This window comes from Taudactylus pleione, unplaced genomic scaffold (genome assembly GCF_031769625.1).
Source record: "Taudactylus pleione unplaced genomic scaffold, aTauple2 ptg000969l, whole genome shotgun sequence".
Classification (NCBI taxonomy): domain Eukaryota; kingdom Metazoa; phylum Chordata; class Amphibia; order Anura; family Myobatrachidae; genus Taudactylus; species Taudactylus pleione.
The window spans coordinates 1,330,709-1,347,336 of NW_028285370.1; the positions used below are offsets into that span (position 1 = coordinate 1,330,709).

At 45.5% G+C, this 16,628-nt stretch overlaps 1 protein-coding gene across 1 annotated transcript in view; it reads left to right on the top strand.

Moving 5' to 3' along the window:
- Positions 1-2,582: 2,582 nt before the first annotated feature.
- ERI3 (ERI1 exoribonuclease family member 3) overlaps positions 2,583-16,628 on the top strand; it is a 235,370-nt gene continuing 221,324 nt past the window's right edge. The window contains exon 1 of the mRNA XM_088460685.1: positions 2,583-2,678. The gene's annotated coding sequence lies outside the window, so the exon portion shown is untranslated. The remainder of the gene's footprint in view (positions 2,679-16,628) is intronic.

Consider the following 16,628-nt stretch of genomic DNA (forward strand, 5'->3'; position numbering starts at 1 on the left):
TAGCTGCCGGCTCCGGCGGCTGTGTGTTTAGCAGTGTGTAGTGCTGACCGAACTCCGTCCGGTCAGCGCTACACACGCGGTGCAGCTGTGTCACAGTGACACAGTCTGCACCGCGGCCCGCATGGTACGCTACTCAGCAGCGTACCATGCGGGCATGACTCGAGTATAAGCCGAGGGGGTGCTTTTTCAGCACAAAAAATGTGCTGAAAAACTCGGCTTATACTCGAGTATATACGGTAGATACAGTAGATATGAGATAGATAGGTAAGAGATAGGTAGATAGATATAAGATAGGTAGATAGATATGAGATAGGTAGGTATGAGATAGATAGATAAGAGATATATATGAGATAGATAGGTATGAGATAGGTAGAGATATGAGATAGATAGGTATGAGATAGGTAGACAGATATGAGAAAGGTAGGTATGAGATAGGTAGGTATGAGATAGGTAGATATGAGATAGGTAGATATGAGATAGGTAGGTATGAGATAGATAGGTATTAGATAGGTAGAGATGAGATAGATAGGTATGAGATAGGTAGACAGATATGAGAAAGGTAGGTATGAGATAGGTAGGTATGAGATAGGTAGGTATGAGATAGATAGGTATGAGATAGGTAGGTATGAGATAGATAGATATGAGATAGATAGGTATGAGATAGGAAGATAGATATGAGAAAGGTAGGTATGAGATAGATAGGTATGAGATAGGTAGATAGGTATGAGATAGATAGGTATGATTTTCAACTAGTTGATTGGTTGGAATGAAAATCTGGTAACGTATGGGAATAAATGATGATCAGCAATTTGCTCCCAAATGCCAGAAAACAGACAAAAATGATCGTTCAGACAAGTTTGTTAAATGTTTGATCTAAACAATTTGCTCAAACAACAGTTTTTGTCCATTTTCCGGCATTTGGGAGCAAATTGCTGATTGTCATTTGCTTTCATACCTTACCAGATTTTCATTCCAACCTATCAACTAGTTGGACAGAAAATCTTTACGTGTGTATGCACTTTTAGATATGAGATAGGTAGGTATAAGATAGGTATGAGATAGATAGGTATGTATGCGATAGATATGAGATAGATAGATATGTATGCGATAGATATGAGATAGATAGGTATAAGATAGATATGAGATAGATAGGTATGAGATAGATATGATACAGAGCGATATGAGATAGATAGGTCTGCGATAGATAGATATGAGATAGATAGGCATGAGATAGATAGGTGTGCGATAGATAGATATGAGATAGATAGGTATGAGATAGATAGGTGTGCGATAGATAGATATGAGATAGATAGGTATGAGATAGATAGGTGTGCGATAGATAGGTATGAGATAGATATGAAACAGATACAGATATGAGATAGATAGGTATGAGATGGATAAATATGAGATAGATAGGTATGAGATAGATATGAAACAGATATAGATATGAGATAGGAAGGTATGAGATAGATAGGTATGCGATAGATAGATATGAGATAGATAGGTATGAGATATATATGAAACAGATAGATATGAGATAGATAGGTATGAAATAGATAAATATGACATAGGTAGGTATGAGATACGTATGAGATAGATAGGTATGAGATAGGGGATGTAGTTAGAAATCCCGACAGAAGAAGCCCGTCACGGGACTTAAGATAGGCGTCGAAATACCGACGCCTATCTTAATCCCGACGTCGGAATCCATAAGGACACCATCCTGAATGAGGTAAGTCCGGGACGTCTTATCCGTTTGCTACACAGGGGGAAAGGAGTGTTAGGTTTAGGCAGCGTAGCGGGGTTAGGTTTTGGGTGGGGGAGGTTAGGCACTAAGCGGGGAGGGTTAGGTTTAGGCACGAAGGGGGGAGACTAAGGCACTAACAAAGAGGGTTAGGGTGCAGGGTGGGGAGGGTTAGGCCACAAGACGGGAAGGTTAGGGGGAGAAGGGGGTGGGTAAGAATACTTACCCGACCCCTGTCGGGATAACGACCATCGGGATGCAGCTGTCGGTATTTTCACAGGAGGCATCCCGACTGTCGGTATTACATACCATACCCATTCCATATGAGATAGATATAGATATGATATAGAGAGATAGTAGATAGATATGATATAGATAGGAGGTAAATAAGTATGAGATAAATGGATAGATATATAGATATGATTGATAGATATGATATTTAGAGAGGGATAGTAGATAGTTATGAGATAGATATAATATAAATAGATATGAGAGATGACAGACAGATGTCCCAGCTCTGGAGAGAACAAAGCTCACTTTGCAAGAGCCATGGAGGGGGGAAGCCTCTCTCCCCATGTACATTGCGCCTAGGTCTATGGGCATAAACTCAGCGACTTTCTTCTGCACACACTTCAGTGTTCCCTCCCACATCTGCCCAGCACGCTGGGGACCACACAATACAGTCCCCCGGCTCAGAGACCGGGCCGGGTGAGGACATGACACATGTGGAGGAAGACTACAACTCCCGACATGCAACGCGGGCGGCGCCATGTTGGATTGACATTCCCACATGAATCCATGCAGGAGAGCGGCCTGAGCCGTGGACCCGCCCCTCTCATCGCTGATTGGCTGAGCTGACCGGCGGCGCCGGCGCTGGTTGGCGGGGGACGTGTGCTCGTCACGGCCGTCTCCATAGACAGGGGGAGAGTGAGAGGTGAGTCGCGGGGTATTCTGTGTGTGTGAGGAGGGCTGAGAGGCCTATGTGTCGCCGTCATGTACATGCATGTGACCCTCCTTGGGGGGGCTCTGGGTGGTCGTGCTACAGAGGGGCCTGAGACCGTGCAGGGGCCTGGGAGCTCCGAGCAGCGTGTGGGCCTGGTGGGGGGCGAGCTGTGAGGGGCTCCCACACAGAGCGGGGCACTTGCAGGCCACCCTAGTGAGGAGTCATGGTCCCGGGGTGCATTGTGTCGCTGGCCATCTATCACGTGGCCTAGGCCGTGCTGGGGCCCCACATGTTCCCTTTAGGACCCAAGCCTTCCCCACCCCCCCATCCTCTATCTTGGCCTAGTGCTGACTGTCCCACAGTGGCCCCAGCTGACATGCAGCATATCCCTCTCAGAGGCCTCCGTCCTACTGTACATCCTGCCACCTTACCCTGCCATGTGGCTGCTTATATGTCTGGGGCACTACAAGTCTCAGCACGGAAAGGTTTAGAAGTCCACTGGTTAGCAAAGCAGGATCTGTATGTAACGTGTGCCTGGGAACTTGCAGGCGGTGAGGTCACTGTACCGTGCAATGCGTCTGTCCCATTGCTTGAGGCATATTCCTGGCATAGATACTGGTACTTCCACCACTGGGAAATGCATGAGCACCTGTTGTATCGTAGACTGAATATTGCTGACATCCTGGCCGAAATGATACATTCAGTTATTGTATCTCAGCAGACCAGGTGGATGGTTACTTATTGCTGTGAATTCTTCCACCTGCCTCTCTTACCATGATGCTTATCTGTTAGATATTTGGCAGCACTTCTGTCACCCTCAGTCACTAGTTTATGATTTGAAGTAATAAACAGTATGCGCAACGTGTTTCTACAAGGCAGCCAAAAGTTGTCAGTCACTCTGTGTCTGCTGTTAGTGAAGCCCCTCCCTCCTAATATGACCGCCTACTGCAGATGGGTGACTATGAGCATGTTGCACATAGTAAGTTAAACAGTCCACCTAGCATGTTGGACTGCCATGTCTGCGCACACCATCACCCTTTCACCATTTTAAAGTTTACAAGCGTTATTCATTTACCAGTTCTGTATTAAAGAACAGGCTGAGCTTTGGGGTAAAATTACTGACTGGCATTAGTAATATTATATAATGGGCAATGTGCTTGAAATCTCTCATAAACCTAATTGCCCTGAGTCTGCTTTTGTATTCTGTCCTATAACAGATACTGCAGCTGTGCCTTCCACAAGGCCGGAGGCCTCACTCGAAGCCGCAGCACTGCAAGCCCCAAGCACTAGCCAGAGTCTGGCTGTTATAAGATGTGCGCTCTGGGCCTGCCAGGCTTCGCTGGTCAATTGCACTGTTCTATATACTAATACTGTATCTGGGCAATGTGTTTGCTTCTAGGTGTTATTACCTGAGGTTTGGGTCATTGTTGGTAGCCATAAATATTAAAACTAATGAATGCACTTTTGTTGTGCCTCTGCACAATGCGAGCCGGCGTTATACTGTACATACATGTAGCAGCTGATAACTGCCTTAATGACATTGGTTGTTCTAGTATTGGACATGTTAGTAATCCCACATTCACAATTATGATCTTCTGTCCATATTTACAGGCCCCAAACATCAGGACCTCTTTCAGTGTGGCCCCTGAATATCTGATACATTTGGGCACTGGTGCTGTTGCTCTGCTTGTGTGTGACCAGTTTTTTGTTGTTATTTGGGTTGGAGATTTTGAGTTTTCTTGAAACCTCTATTAATGACCTTTTAAATCTTTGCTACAGTGCAGATAAATTCTGCATTTTAGGAAAATACTGTATATCCATGGGGAAGATTATTTTCTAAGCTTTCCGGTTATGCACATATTGGCCATTTACGCTAGTGCCAATATGGTACGTTTTCCTTTGCACCTCTATGGGGGTGTGGAAAAACTTGCTTTCCGGTATGGCACATCTCTTCCATTGCGTAAAATGTGATTTCCCCCATAGTTTTTTATACAATGAGAAATTGAAGCTTATTTAACTAGAGACCATTATTGTATTCTAAAGGAAGCATAAGTGGCTGTCTTCACCATGGCGTGACTAGGTTGTTCCTATTCCACGTTGCACTGTGTTTCCTCAAATTTCTTTAGTTTAATAGGTTCTTGAACTTTTCCGAACAGCGATTAATTGTTGTGTTTTTATTGTCACTTTGACTTGTCAAAATGATTTCTGTTTGATATTCTATTTGAATACATTGTTTTATTCTTGTAGTAATGTGTATGTTTACATTTGCAGTTTTTACTCTTGAGCCGATGGAGAGTTTAGCCCACATTGCATACTGCCCATGGATATAAATGATTATGCAGAGCTTGATGCATTTCTGTCTGTATGCATGGTTGATACCTGTCTTCAGTATTTTGTGTAGTGCTATACTAGGTGTAAAAGATCCAGGCATGTTTATTCTTCTGCAGAAATCTGCATAGACCACACTTCCATTGACACCATTCATGAACATTGCCTATGTGAGAAGCCCTGTTACAACCTAGTTATCCCACCAGTTACAAGTGCATAGGCGATTGAATACATATGAATCCACATTAAGTATGGCTTTGGGGCTAGTCGCATCCTGACTGCTGCATTGTGCCCAACACTTAAGCTGGGTACACACTACTAGGATGATGGATCAGCCGATCTGCTGTCCTATCTGACGATTGGTAAGTCCATACACCCTTACCAATCGTCGGCCTGATGTGTCGTGCCTGATGTCACAACTGGGCGGTCATTTACATGTGCCTGCCCAGTTGTGATGTCAATCACTGGTGGCCTCTGCAGCAAGTGTAATTATATGTACTGTAATACAATGCCCCCAATTAACCTAATGCCACACATTAGTGCCCCAATTCACCCTATACTACACAGCAATGTCTCTAAATACCATACTAGCGTTCCTGCTAGGCTGTTTCAGCGGGACGCCGCGCCCTGTCCTATTTCTGAAGGGCAGAAAGCATCCTGACCTCCGGCGCAGCACCCCGCTGAAACAGCCTGCGGGTTATGTCCACTCCTGCAGGTTGCAGTGTCCTGCGGGTGGGAAAAACTGCTGTGCAGCGGTCACCGCCAGTGAATGGATGTCGGGCACATGCACAGCCGACGTGATATTTCTGTGAACGATGACTTTCACATATGTCTGTACACACTGGCCGACACACACACGATATATCGGTCGTTCAATTGCTCAGCCAATGTGTACCCGCCATTATTGTGTGGAAACTGGTGTTGCACCAACTTATATGTGTAGTACTTCACAGCTAATTGGCTGTCTGGCTCCTGCCCTGGCAGGCTATGGGTTGCTCGCCTCTTATTCATGTTCTAAGGGCGGCAGAGGCTGTGAATCTTCTAGTCTCCTGGACGGCTTGTGTGGGGTGACTGGTGGTGGGCCTCTGGTGACATTGTGCGTGATTCCTGTAGTCGTTCTTCCTGTTCTGTGATTGGAGTGTGCCTCCTGTGGGCTGGGCTGGGCACCCGTCCCTTTTGCTCTGCTCATCTACTAATGCTCCCAGACTCAGGGCACGATTCTATTGAATAGCTCTGGGAATTTTCTCCCGGAGCTATTCAATTCATTTGCGCTGCTAAGCCCGACTAAGGATTTCTTCTTGCATCCCTCCGGAGATGTGAGCAGAAATCTGACAAAAGACCAGGTGCGATGCTATTTTCTGCCCTTAGCGCTGGGAAAACAGCATCGCGCCAGGAAGTTTAGTCAGAGAATGCCCGTTCTCGCGCCTAAACACCCTGTTTAAGGCGTGAGGTCTGGGAAGGCTCGTTCTAACATCGCGATGGATTGAATAGCTCCGGGAGCTCATTCTCTGTGCTATTCACTTTGTGTTTAATTGAATCGTGCCCTTTGTCTGTGTTGCTTGTGCACTACAGAGCACTGCAGGGTGCAAGTATGCAGCGTCAAAACAGTCAGGGCGCATCTCGGCATTTACAAAACACTCTGCATCCGCCTCTATATCTTCCAAGTAGTGATGCAGCGCTAGCCATGCATATTATGTGTTAAGCTGCATACACACACAACGATTTAGTTAATGAACGATTTTAGTAAACGTTTTTCTTCCTTGAAAAAATGAACTAAAATCGTTTACTAAAGTTGTTCATTTACTATGATCATTTAAATGTAATGAACGATTTTTTAGAACTACAAACGATTTTTGCATATTCCCTTACTGAAAATCGTTGAGTTGACAAGTCTGACTGAACTACAAACTAAAAACTACAAACGTGAACGCGCATGAACGAAAATCGTTCATCGTTTTACTCAGAAAGTGAACGATTTTTACGAACTATTATCGTTCAAAAAATCGTTGTGTGTATGCACCTTGAGTATTTATTCCTAAAAGTTTGATTTTTGAGGGTAAGTATAAGTTTTATAATTTGGTTGCTGGGTTGGAGGTCTTTTAAGGATGCAGATGGGTAAAGTTTTACAGGTAGGGTTAGGTAACAGGCACCACTCTTGGTGGCGGCTGTCGTTTTGTGAGATCAATTTATGGCAATGCAGAATATTCCCTCACTTTAAGCCAGTGACATCCATGAGGTACAAGTTCAGGAAAAATAATCCAAAACTCAACCTTGTTTAATATTTATAAGTCTTTGGAGTAATTGTTGTTAGACGTGCTTCCGATTTCCAGGCGACGGCAATGAAAAAGTTACATGTGAAGACCGTTCTGTAGCTTAGGGAGGGAATTCAATTCCTGGCATTGATGGAATGTTCCGTCCTGGAATGGCACATTGCGTCCTGCCGGTATGGCAAAATTTCCCCCTCACTCCTTAGAGTTGCAGGAAATCTTGCTATGTCAGTACTACCATAATTGGCCTATATCGTTTGGTTGGCCATCACGGCGTTTAGTTTTCCGGAGGCATATTTGTGCTGATTTGAATACCCCCCCCCCCCCCCCTAAATGTCCTATTTCTACATGGTGGCATTTGCACTAGAGGAGGGGACAGTTGTGCAAAGTAATTTCCAGTTGCCTCATTTCATGCAGCAGTGCAGACGTGATACCAGTGTCTGGGGCAAAACTAGTGAAGTGACATAAAAGGGTGAGCATGGCACAGTTAGAGCTGTTCGGGTGGGTGCATGACCTTTTCTACTTAGGAAGCTGAGTTTTGCATCAGATCCGAGCTTGGAATTCTCAGGTCTCATCATGTTATTGGGCACAATCAGTACCATTCCCATATCTGTTTACTAGTGGTAAATGTATGATTTGTTGTGCCAGTGGGTAAGGTGCCTTATGCTGATATGATTAGGATGGGAGGAAAGCCTTTCTTGTACAATTTTGGATCCAAAATATTTTGCCGTCTATCCATGAAATAAACCCTATGTGAAAGCTTTAAAGTAAATGTGGTCAGTGTGGCTTTAATGTTTCCATAAGCATTTGATTTTAAATTTAAAGGGATTCCAAACTTTGAAGTGCTAAAATCCCTTACATGTAGTGCCTCTGTGATGTGAATTATTAGGTTGTACCCTCATGAGCATTGCTTCAGCCCACAAAACATCTGCCTCAAATATCTGCACCCAATATATGCTGCCTGTATGTCTTGCTGTCTAATAAGATTTTGGTACTTACCGATAAATCCCTTTCTCCGATTCCACAGGGGACACTGGAGCCTCAGTACAATGGGGTATAGGAGTGTGTTAACCGGGAGCTGGCACCTTTAAATAAAAAACTACTGGTAGCTAGCTCCTCCCCCTCTATACCCCCCCCCCCCAGTCAGTCTAAAAACAACTGTGCCCGAGGGGAGCTGGAAAGTAAGGAGAAGGAGACAGAAAAGCTACATTAATCACATATACATAAGAAAACAACATATACATGAAAAAACAAGAACAGGTCAGTCAGACAACATTAAACGCAAACCAGCGTCTCAACCTGTAAAACAGTAACAATGCAGGTAGAACAGCCTAGGGAGGGTGTCCAGTGTCCCCTGTGGAATCGGAGAAAGGGATTTATCGGTAAGTACCAAAATCCTATTTTCTCCTTCATCCACCAGGGGACACTGGAGCCTCAGTACAATGGGAACGTCCCAGAGCTTACATCCCGGGTGGGAGAGCCCTGCAACACCGCACGGCCAAACTCCGAAGCGGTGGCCGCAAAAGTATCAAAACGATAGAATCGTAGGAAGGTAGGCATTGACCAAGTGGCTGCTCTTCAAAGCTGGTTTAAGGAAACCCCGCGAGCAGCCGCCCATGAAGGACCTACCGAGCGCGTAGAATGCGCCGTAATAGGACCCGGTGGTTGTTTGGAGGCCACCACGTATGCTTGCCTGATAGTGAAGCGAATCCATCTAGAAATGGTCTGTTTGGAGGCCGGTCAACCTGGACGGGCCACATCAAACCGAATAAACAAAGCATCTGATTTACGGAGGGAGGCAGTCCTGTCAACGTAAATCCGGAGTGCTCTGACTACATCCAAGGATCTTGAATTGGAAGAGTCATCCTTAAACACCGGAACCACGATAGGCTGGTTTATATGAAAAGCTGTCACCACTTTGGGAAGAAAAGCCCTTTGAGTATGCAGCTCCGCCCTATCTTCATGGAAAATAAGATAAGGAGGGCGGCAGGATAAAGCACTGAGTTCTGACACACGCCTTGCCGAAGCGAGTGCCAAAAGCAGTACCATCTTCCAGGTTAAGTACTTTATCTCCACTCTCTGTAATGGCTCAAAAGTATCAGACTGGAGGAAGGCCAACACCAAATCCAAATCCCATGGTGCCGTGGGAGGCACAAAAGGAGGTTGAATCCTCACACTCCTTGCAGAAAGGTCTGTATATCCGGGAGCAAAGCCAATTTTCTCTGAAAGAAAATGGACAACACGAATACCTGTACCTTTAATGTACCAAGACGAAGGCCTGCTGTGAGACCAGCCTGAAGAAAAAGGAGACGTGAGACCTTAAAGACTGACGGAGGAGAATGACGTCTCTCACACCAAGCCACATATGTCTTCCATATGCGGTAGTAATGTTGAGAAGTGACTTCCTTCCTAGCCCGAATCATTGTGGGAATCACACTAGACGGAATACCCTTTTTTCTGAGGACGGCCCTTTCAGTAGCCAGGCCGTCAAACGAAGCCGCCTTAAGTCGCGATAAACAAATGGGCTCTGAAGAAGGAGGTCGTCCTAAAGAGGCAGTGGCCACGGCTCTTCTATTAACAGATTCTGTATCTGGGAATACCACGCTCGTCTGGGCCAATCTGGTGCTATCAGAAGCACCTTGAGCCCTTCTCGCTTGATTCTTTGAAGCAGGCGCGGAATGAGCAGAAACGGAGGGAATAGGTAGACGTAATGAAACTTCCACGGAGCCGTCAGTGCGTCCACTGCAGCTGCTCGTGGGTCCCTTGTTCTGGAGTAGTAAACCGGTAGTTGGTGGTTTAACCTTGACGCCATAAGGTCGGCTTGAGGACAGCCCCACCTCAGAGTTAGTTGCTGGAACGCCTGTGGATTGAGTGACTATTCCCCTGGATGAACATCCTGCCGACTGAGATAGTCGGCCTCCCAGTTTTCTACTCCTGGGGTGCAGATCGCAGAAATCGCTACTGCAAATTCCTCTGCCCAAAGTAGAATCCTTGTTACCTCCCTCATGGCGGCTCTGCTTTTTGTGCCGCCCTGCCTGTTTATATACGCCATTGCAGTGGCGTTGTCTGACTGGACTCTGATTGCCTGCCCCTCCAGCAGCGGATACGCCAGCTGGAGAGCATAAAATACCGCTCTCAATTCTAGAATATTTATGGGCAATCTGGCTTCTTGCTGCGTCCAGTGCCCCTGAAAATGCTTTCCCAGAGTCACTGCTCCCCAACCCCTCAGGCTTGCGTCCGTGGTGAGGAGGGTTCAATCCCACACTGCAAACCTTTTCCCCGCTAGCAGGTGGGAAAGGTTCAGCCACCAAATGAGAGATGTTCGAGTCTGAGGTGTCAGGAGAACTCTCTGATGGAGAAAGAGGTGGGATCCTGACCACTGGGAGAGGAGATCCAGTTGAAAAGGACGGGCGTGAAATCTTGCATACTGAATCGCCTCGAAAACCGCTACCATCTTCCCAATAAGGCGGATACAGAGATGTACAGACACTCGGCGATGTTTTAAGACCAGGCGCACCATATGCTGAATGGAGGCAGCTTTGTCTTGAGGCAGGGAAACTCTTTGCTGCACTGTGTCCAGTATCATTCCCAGGAATAGTAAACGCTGTGTAGGGATCAGGGAGGACTTTTTGAAATTTAGTATCCAACCGTGTTGCAGGAGGATGCTCTGAGTTAAGCGAATGTCCCTTAACTGCCGAGCTTCCGAAGAGGCCTTTATCAATTGATCGTCTAAATATGGAACAATGACGACCACCTGACCATGCAGTAGAGCCATCATTGCCGCCATAACTTTTGTGAATACTCTTGGGGCCGACGAAAGTCCGAAAGGTAGGGCCTGGAATTGAAAATTCGACTCTAGGACCGAAAAACGAAGAAAAGCTTGATGGGGGGCCAGATTGGTATGTGGAGATAAGCGTCCTTTATGTCTAAGGACACCAGAAACTCGTTCCTGTCGAGACCCGCTATAACGGATTGGAGAGATTCCATCTTGAATTTGAAAACTCGAAGATGAGTGTTTAAATCCTTGAGATTGAGTATGGGTCTCATGGAGCCGTCCGGCTTGGGCACCACAAACAGCCTGGAATAAACCCTTGACCTCTCTGGTGGGTTGGAACATTCACTATTACCTGAGACAATAACAGTTTTTGTATTGTCTCCTGAATTTCTCCTCGTTTTTCTGCAACCAGAGGTAAACTGGTTTTGAAAAAACGAGAAGGAGGTTGGATCCTGAAGTCCAATTTCAGGCCGTGAATAATGATGTCCCTGACCCAGGCGTCCTGGCAAGACTGGATCCAAATGTCCTTGAAGCGTAAAAGGCGCGCCCCGACCCTGGGATCCCCCAAATGAGAAGGAAGGGCGTCATGCGGCAGGCTTGGCAGCTGCCTTGTCCTGCTGAGTGTTGGAGGCGGCTGATGCTGAAGCTCTACCTCGGCCTCTGGAACCTCTTGAGAAGGAAGGACCTCCTCTGGAACGCCCTCTAAATCTTCCAGAGGCGCGAAAGGATCGAAAGGAGGGACCTGTCAAAGGTCTTCTAGTAGGAGGAGGAGCTGCAGATGGTAGGTAAGTGGATTTCCCACCTGTAGCTTGTGAGATCCACTTATCTAACTCCGATCCAAAAAGTACCTCCCCAGTAAAGGGAAGGGCCTCTACCGCTCTCTTGGACTCTGCATCTGCCTGCCATTGACGCAGCCACAGAGCCCTTCTAGCAGATATAGCTAATGCTGAAGATCTGGCGGATAGATTACAAATGTCCTTAGACGCTTCTCCAAGGAAAGCAGCCGACTCTGCAATCTGTTCGGCTAACTGAATTAAGTCTTCAGTTTGTGTACCTGTCTTAATCCCCTCAGCCAGCTGCAGCGCCCAGGCTTCAATGGCCTTCTTTACCCAACAACTAACTAGTGCTGGACGCATCAAAACCCCTGCAACTGTGTGTTCCATCTTCCTAACCGAGGTTTCCTTAGAAAGACTGGCTACTGACTGGTCCACTGCTGGAGGAGTTTCACATAATCTCCTACTGTCAGGTGGAAAAGGGTAATAAGACATATTTCTTAGAAATTTGAAATTTTTTGTCCGGATGTTTCCATGCGGAAGAAAGAATCTCATACAGCTCTTCTGATGCTGGAAATGTAACACTGTTTAAATCTTTTACCGAAAATAGATGGTTTTTCAATAACCTCTAAATCCTCTACATGCAACACCTGGATACACCAGAGATTCTCTGTAGCAGGAGACCTCAGCGCAAACCGCATGCAGCAGCGGTGAGGATCTACCCGGCAGCTCCCTCGTCGCAGACAGGCAGGGGCAGTAGGCTGCCTGTCTGCCCTCATGCTGTAGATTATATTTCCGGAGCCCTAAGGAGGCTTATGTCCAGCTCCCAGGGCACATTTTTTAGACGGAGCTGGGAGGGGGTATAGAGGGGGAGGAGCTAGCTACCAGTAGTTTTTTATTTAAAGGTGCCAGCTCCCGGTTAACACACTCCTGTACCCCATTGTACTGAGGCTCCAGTGTCCCCTGGTGGATGAAGGAGAAATATGAAAATATAATAAGCAGTTATTAGTGGCGTCCACTATATTGCCATGACCAGTGCATCATATCACCTGGTTTCCATTATCATGAGTTATTGCATTTGTCTGTCTTTTTTGTTTGCTCGATGGAGGTAAAAGATTGCTGCTTCTAACCCAATAATGGCACTGAATCATATAAAAGGTTGGGAAATCAATAGGGCGGCAGAATGTTTGCTCATAATCTTAAACTTGATAGACACGTGGGAAGGTGAATTCATAAAATCATTTGTACGTTTCTCTCTACACATTGCCATATTGCCTTGAAGGTCCCACCACCAAATCACAGGCCTGGTTCAATACGTAAATCGCATTCTTGACATCTGTTTCTAATCTAATGCATTTTCCTATTTGCAGAATCACATCTTTTAACCTATGGAAAGTCATTATTATATAGCAATTAGGGAGCTTCGTCACCCCAATATCTGGAACCAAAAAACACTATTGTGCTACATGTCTCCTACTATTCAGCTGTAATAGAGGAATAGCTATGTGCAGTGCTTCTGAGATGCAGACTTGGCGGCAGTAGATAATAGAGGGGTCCTATATCGGATACTCTGATATTCTGTGACATGAACCTTGAGCTCGCAGTGGGGCTGATGCGGAACGTACGCTTGTTTGCAGAGCGTATCTTGCTTTTGCGCTGCGCATGCTCCTGAATAGAGATCGGGATGACGCAGAGCCATCCGCATTTCAATGACATCTATGCTTGTGACTGGAGAGGACTAACTGGGCTGTAACGTAGTCCTAGTTCATTGTGGCCGTACTGATGCAGCTGCGAGTTGTGTTATGCTTGCACGGTACATACGCCAGGTTTATTTCCAAGTCTGCATCAGGTGCAATGAGTGTGTTTGTTACTGAGTGACCCTGTACATAAGTGATTGTTATGGCCAGTTGTCCATACAGACACTAGGGGTTCACTTTGCCAGGATCTGGTCGAGGCATGTTTTGGGGGGGGGGGGGGGGTGTATCAAGCCTTGGAGAGAGATAAAGTGGAGAAGTTGTCCAACCAGCTTCTGTCGTTTATCTAGCAGAGTCTTTGAAATGACAGAAGGTGATTGGTTGCTTCAATGGGAAACTCCTCCACTTTCTCTCTCCAAGGCTAGATACTCCCCTTGGTATCATCTTGTCTTTCCCAGAACCCTCCTCCAGGTTTCACATTCAAGTCTTGTGTATTTATAGTCCCTCAGGGGGATGTGTCTGTATGATGGCGACAGAGTAGGGCTCTTGAATTGTAACATTGGAGAATGATAGTCGTAGTGGTATTGGTAAAGTGTTTCAGTACAGGGATACTGGGGAAGGATGGTAGTGGTGGTCCTGGTTAGCAGTAATTGGCAGAGTGCAGGGCTTCTGTGTGCTATAATCCGAGTCATAGTCTTCCCACATTATGACACTGGAATAAAGTTATTTGTAGCGATACTGAAGTGTAAAATAGTAGTGATAGTGATATCGGCACAGAGTACCGTAATTTTTCTGAAGAGTGGTATTAAAGAATACTAGAACTAGTAACCACGGTAGAATGAGCAGGACACCTCTGTAATGATGTTGGAGAATGATAGTTGTGCTTGTATTATACGTTAGACAGCGAGCATAGTCGTATTCCTAGATCCTGGTACGGACAGGAGAGTAGTTCTTTATAGTGATATCAGAGAATGAGAATAGTAATCCTGGATAGTGTTTTAGGTAGAGAAAGTAATGCTTCATCATATTGGAGAGTGAGAGGGTAGTAGTAGTAGTTCTCCATTATAATGGTCTCAGCAGAGAGAGAGAGAGTAGTGCTTCTGTATAGTGATATAGTAGAATGAGGGTAGTTGTAGTATGCTCCCTTATAATGGTCCCAGCAGAGAGAGTAGTGCTTCTGTATAGTGATATAGGAGAATGAGGGTAGTAGTGCTCCCTTATAATGGTCCCAGCAGAGAGAGTAGTGCTTCTGTATAGTGATATAAGAGAATGAGGGTAGTAGTGCTCCCTTATAATGGTCCCAGCAGAGAGAGCAGTGCTTCTGTGTAGTGGTATAGGAGAATGAGGGTAGTAGTGCTCCCTTATAATGGTTCCGGCAGAGAGAGTACTGCTTCTCTATAGTGATATAGGAGAATGAGGGTATTAGTGTGCTCCCTTTATAATGGTTCCAGCAGAGAGAGTAGTGCTTCTGTATAGTGATATAGGAGAGTGAGAGGGTAGTAGTGCTCCCTTGAGGTATCTCTAGGGTAATCTGTGTTTTCGTATAGCAAAACTGGAGAACGTCTGTTGTAGTGCTACTTTATAATGGTACCAGCTGAGAGAGTGCTGAAGAGAGTAGCCCTTGCCCTGGATAATGGTACCAGCTGAAAAAGTAGTGGTTATATATAATATTGTAGAATGAGATTAGCCCTGAACCTGGAAAATGCTACTAGCGGAGAGAGTAGTGACTATATAAGATATTGTAGGATGCGTAGCTATGGTCCTGGATAATGGTATCAGCAGAGAGGGTAGTGACTGTATGATATTGTAGGATGCGTAGCTATGGTCCTGGATAATGGTAACAGCAGAGAGGGTAGTGACTGTATGATATTGTAGAATGAGAGCAGCTATGGTCCTGGATAATGGTAACAGCAGAGAGGGTAGTGACTGTATGATATTGTAGGATGCGTAGCTATGGTCCTGGATAATGGTAACAGCAGAGAGGGTAGTGACTGTATGATATTGTAGAATGAGAGCAGCTATGGTCCTGGATAATGGTAACAGCAGAGTAGTGCTTCTGTATAGTGATATAGGAGAATGAGGGTAGTGTGCTCCTTTTACAATAGTCCCAGCAGAGAGAGTAGTGACTATATATGATATAGGATGAGTAGCTATGGTCCTGGATAATGGTAACAGCAGAGAGAGTAGTGACCATTATTTATTTAATTTATTTATTAACCGTTTCTTATATAACACTGCATATTCTGTTGCTCTTTACAATTGGAAACATTAATAGAACAAAACGGAGTAATAACAGACCGATATATAGGTAGGAAGGCCCTGCTCACAAGCTTACATTCTAAAGGGAAATAGGCATTGATGCACAAGGATAGGTTCTATATATTGCATCTTGGTCCAGCCAGAATGCAGAGTTTCTTGGTGGGCTGCATGATCCAGTCACACAGGAATGTTGGCCAAATATCAGGAGGATGTGAAAGAACGACAATGTGTGAGGTTATGTGTGGACTGTGAAAGGAGATGTAATTATGGAAGCTAAGGAGGTTATGTGGGTGGCTCTGGAATCTGATAAGCTTGCCTGAAGAGGTGAGTTTTCAGGGAACACTTGAAGGATTGGAGACTAGAGGAGAGTGAACGTTCAGTCTAGGCACATCACTAGATATACAAGCGAGAGCACGACTGGAATGTCGTAATCGTGCTCTCGTTTGTATATCTTAGTGGATACCCGCCATTATTGTGCGTGGTAAGGCATTCCATAGAGTGGGTGCAGCCCGAAGAAAGTCCTGTAACCGTGAATGGAAGCAAGTAATGCGTGGGGATGAGAGACGCAGATCTTGTGCTGAGCGAAGAGGTCGGGTTGGTAGATATTTTGAGATGAGTGAAGAGATGTATGTTGGTTTGGTTAATGGCCTTATGTGTAAGTAAAAGTATTTTATATTGAATACGATCAAAAACCGGCAACCAATGGAGGGACTGACAGAGCGGGGCAGCAGACGATGAATGTTTGTCAAGGAAGATAAGCCTCGCAGCTGCATTCATAATGGATTGTAATGGTGATAGCCTGTTTTTGGGAAGACCAGTAAGGAGACTATTGCAGTGTCTTGTGT